Source organism: Gossypium arboreum, chromosome 13, assembly GCF_025698485.1.
Source record: "Gossypium arboreum isolate Shixiya-1 chromosome 13, ASM2569848v2, whole genome shotgun sequence".
NCBI lineage: Eukaryota > Viridiplantae > Streptophyta > Magnoliopsida > Malvales > Malvaceae > Gossypium > Gossypium arboreum.
The window spans coordinates 66,799,542-66,804,738 of NC_069082.1; positions in this window are offsets into that span (position 1 = coordinate 66,799,542).

The window sequence follows — 5,197 nt, forward strand, 5'->3', positions numbered from 1 at the left end:
TCACTTATGGATGCGAATGTCCGAACTCGTTGAGTTGAGTCCGAGTTCACTTATGGGTGCGAACGCCCGAGCTCGTTGAGTTGAGTCCGAGTTCGCTTATGGGCGGGTTACATGATTGCTTGATTGAATATGTGGCACTTATGTGCAATTTATCCGTGTATCCGAATTATATTCCGATGTGTTCAACGGGTAAAGTTCTACTCAATGAAGGAATATTCGAGATGTAAAGAGAAGTATTGGTAAGTGATATGAAATGGATATTTTGGACGGTATGTATTTAACCCTCGGGTTGAGTATTGATACAACCACGATAAGGTAATAAGATGATGAAGAATGATTAAAATGTGATATGTGTTTTAGTGATGTATGCTAATGTTGATTGGTATAACTATTTGTTATGCTACTTATTATTTGCATATGAACTTACTAAGCATTTATGCTTACTCCTCCTTCTTACTCATTGTAGTTTTGGACAAGCCACTCAGAGTCGGGATAGGTCAAGGCTCACCACACTATCAGGAAGACTTTTGGTAAATGGCTTGTAAATTTAAGTATGGCATGTATAGCAATATACCTATTTTGTGTAAATGATCTTATGGTATGGTTGTGGAATGGTTGAGGAAATGCTTGATCATGATAAATTATGAAAATGGTTGTCTAGATTATGTTTGATGTTAAGGAAAACTATTAAGATACTTAGTGCATAAAAACTCATAAAAGGATGAAATTTGCCATAAATAGAATCTCGCAGCAACAACGACGCTGAGTTTGAAAATTTACTAAAAATCATAGAAATTGAATTTGGTGATGGACTACATATCAAATTGAATCTTATTATGTCTAGTTTCACATGAAACAAATGAAACAGGTAAAGGAATTATATGTTAGAAGATATTTGAATTTTATTGAAACAGGGTCATAGCAGTTTTTGAATCCCCTGTTCCAACTTTAGAAATTCATCATAAATTATAAAGATATAATTAGGTGGTATATTTTATATCCTCAGAATCCTTATTGAGTCTAGTTTTAGTAGAAACAAATCTCATAGTCATATGAATTTTGTACAGAGAGAAATGTGGTTCGTAGTAAACAGAGGTCAGACCAGTCAAGTCCCGATGCCATGTCCCAAACATGGTCTTACACTGGCTCTCATAATGTGGCCGATGCATGTCCTAGACATGTCTTACACTAGCTCACAATAAGCTATATGTTATGGCATGAGTATCTGAATTATTTCCTAGGTTCAAACGGGAGCTCTGCTATCTATATTACCATTTTGCTTTCTCAATTCCACAATCAAGCAATTCTTTACATACAACTAACACATACATTAATATTGTAGTTGTATTATTTACATACAACTAACCTCGGATTACAAAATGTGGTTACTAGTCGATTTAGTCGATTTGCTTGGCTTTCCCCTGGTTTAGGTTTGGATTCAGTCTTTCTTTATCTATAATAACAAAATGCACCTATTTAATCACTTTATCAACATAGGCACTCTACAATTCATAGTTGGGAAAATTGACCAATTTGCCCCTAGACTTTTGCAAAATGACCATTTTACCCCTATGCTTGAAAAACGATTTTTGTCGAATTTCTTCGCATCTTAAGCCTAGCCGAACCCTTTCTACTCTTATAGCAACTCCAAATTCCCACTATTTCACACACTTATCATCTATTTTACACCTTATGCAAAATAGTTCTTTTAGGTGTTTTCATGCTAACACATTTCACAAAAGTTGTTTATTAGACACCCAAGACTTATTTTCTTCCATAAAAATTCAGCAAACATTACAAAACCTTTCATGGAAAAACCCTACACTCTTGATCATTTTGCAAAATAGTACGCTCATTTGAAACCCATGTTTTAGGGGTCTCAAATGTACAAAAATATTCAAGAAAAACCATTAAAATCACTTACTTGAGAAGGCTTAAAGTTGCTGAAATATCAAGCTCCTAAAACCCCATTTCTTTGCTGAAAATTTTGGTCAAAAGAAAGGATGGAGAAAAGAAAATGATAGCTAGGCTTTTTGGCATCATTATAGTACACATTATGTCATCAACATTACCTAATGTTGACTTTACCACACTTCCATCTCTCATGGCTGACCAAGCTATCACAATAGGGTCTAATTGCACTTTAAAGACCCCTAATCTTTATGCTCTAGCTATTTGACACTTTTTGCTATCAACTTAGGACTTTTGCATTTTATGCGATTTAGTCTTTTTTCTCAATTGAACTTACGAACGTCAAAATTAACTCACCAAATTTTTCATACACTAATATAAACATGCAATGGCTCCAAAATAATAATAAAATAATTTATTCGACTCCAAATTTATGGTCTCGAGACCACTATTTAGACTAGGCCTTAAATTAGGATGTTACATTTCTCCCTCTTTAAGGATTTTCGTCCCCGAAAATCTTACCAGCGAATAAGTTCGGGTACTAATCTCTCATAGTCTCTTCAGGTTCCCATGTGGCTTCCTCGACTCCATGTCTATGCCACAAAACTTTCACAAGTGTAATACTCTTATTTCTTAACTATTTGACTCCCTGAGCCAATATCTTGACCGGCTCATCGCCATAAGTCATGTCTGGAAGAATGTTAACTTCTGATGGCGCAGTCACATGCGAAGGGTCTGATCTATATCGACATAGCATGGAAACATGAAATACATCATAAATCTTTTCCAACTCTAGTGGCAAAGCCAATCAATAGGCAACCGGTCTTACTCTCTCGATAACCTCATAAGGTCTAATGAAACAAGGACTCAACATGCCTTTTCTACCAAATCTGAGAACTTTCCTCCACCGGGATACTTTAAAAAATTCCTTATCGCTGACTTGAAATTCAATTTCCTTTTATTTCAAATCCACGTAGGATTTCAATCTATCTGAGGCGGCCTTCAAGCAGCCATGAATCACTTTAACTTTCTCTTCAGTCTCTTTGATTAAATCGACCCTGTGAATCTGACTCTCTCTGAGCTCAGTCCAATATAAGGGCGTTCGACACTTTCACCCATACAAAGCCTCATAAGGCTCCATTTTCAAACTTTTCTGATAACTGTTGTTGTAGGCAAATTCAACCAATGGCAACTACCTTTCCCAACTGCCTTGAACCTCGAACACAACACCATAACATGTCTTCTAAAATCTGAATCACTCTTTTCGACTGGCCGTCGGTTTGTGAGTGAAATGTCGTGCTAAAACTCAACTTTGTTCCCAATGCCTCTTGTACCTTTTTCCAAAACCTCAAGGTAAATATTGAGTCTCTATCCGAAATAATCGATAAGGGTACCCCGTGCAATCTTACAATCTCAGAAATGTACAAGTCAGTCAATCTCTCAAGAGAGTAGTTGGTACGCACTGGTATAAAATGTGCTGACTTTCTTAGCCTATCCACAATAACCTAAACAGCATCCTTTTTCTTCAGGGTTAATGGCAAACCTGTCACAAAATCCATAGTAATCTGATCCCACTTCCACTCAGAGATCGTGATAGGATGAAGAAGACCCGAAGGTACTTGGTGTTTAGTCTTCACTTGCTGACACACAAGACACTTGGAAACAAACTCAAAAATGTCTCTTTTCATCCCCGACCACCAATACATTTTCTTCAAGTAGTTATACATTTTCACACTACCCGGGGACAAACAGCCGCTATGTGCCTCATCTAAAATCTTCCAGATCAACTCGTTGTTCTTGGGTACACAAACTCTATCTTTGAACATCAAACACCCATCGACACCAACACGAAACTCGAATTTATTTTCCGTCTTACACTGAGCCATCTTAGCTTGCAACTCCTTATTACCTTTCTGAGCTTCACAAATCTCTTGTAGAAATGTCGGTCTAGCTTTCAACTCTGCTAGGATCGAACCATCACTAGACATAGTCAACTGAGTATTCATGGCTCTCAAGGCGAACAATGACATTCTACTCAAGGCGTCGGTAACTACATTCGCCTATCCCGGGTGATAGTCAATTATCAGCTCATAATCCTTTATTAACTCTAACCACCTTCATTGTCGTAGATTCAATTCCTTCTGTGTCATTAAATACTTGAGACTTTTGTGGTCAGTGAATACTTAACATTTCTCTCTATACAAATGGTGCCTCCAAATCTTCAATGCGAACATGATGGCGGCCAACTATAGATCGTGCATCGAATAATTTTTCTCATGTGGCTTTAGCTGTCTTGAGGCATAGGCTATAACCTTGCCTTCTTGCATAAGCACGCATCCCAAACCATTCAAAGAGGCATCACTATATATCACAAATTCCTTACCTGACTCCGGTTGCACTAACACTGGGGCTTCGATCAACAAAGCCTTTAATTTCTCGAAACTCTACTGGCACTTTTCTGTCCATTCAAACTTGACATCTTTTTGCAGTAGTCTAGTCATCGGGGTAGCTATCATAGAGAATCTGTTTACAAACCGCCTATAGTATCCGACCAAACCCAAAAAGCTTCGGACCTCTGTCACATTCTTCGGCGGTTTCCATTCAACAATAGCCGAGATTTTACTGGGGTCAACTCTAATCCCGTCACCCGCCACAATGTGTCTTAGAAATCCAACCTCCTTAAACAAGATTTCACTCTTACTAAACTTGGCGTATGAGTTTTTGTCTCTCAGGGTCTTTATTACAGTTCTCAAATGCTTCGCATGCTCACTCTCATCACATGAGTAAATCAGTATGTCGTCGATAAAGACCACCATGAACTTATCCAAATACGGCTGAAAAATACGGTTCATCAAATCCATAAACACCATCAGGGCATTAGTCAAACCAAAAGGCATGACGAGGAACTCATAATGCCCATATCTTGTCCTAAATGCAGTCTTCGATACATCTTACCCTTCCACCCTTAACTGGTAGTATCCTGACCTCAGGTCAATCTCAGAAAATACAGTGGCTCCCTTTAACTGATCAAACAGGTCATCGATCCTTGGCAAAGGATACTTGTTCTTCACTGTTACCGTATTGAGTTGTCTATAGTCAATACATAACCTCATCAACCCATCTTTCTTTTTCACAAAAAGCATCGGAGTACCCCACGGGGAAAAGCTCAATCTCACAAAGCCCTTGTCAGTTACTCTTGTAGTTGAGCTTTCAACTCCTTTAACTGCGTAGGAGCCATTCTATATGGAGCAATCAAGATGGGTGTCGTACCGGGGACCAACTCGAT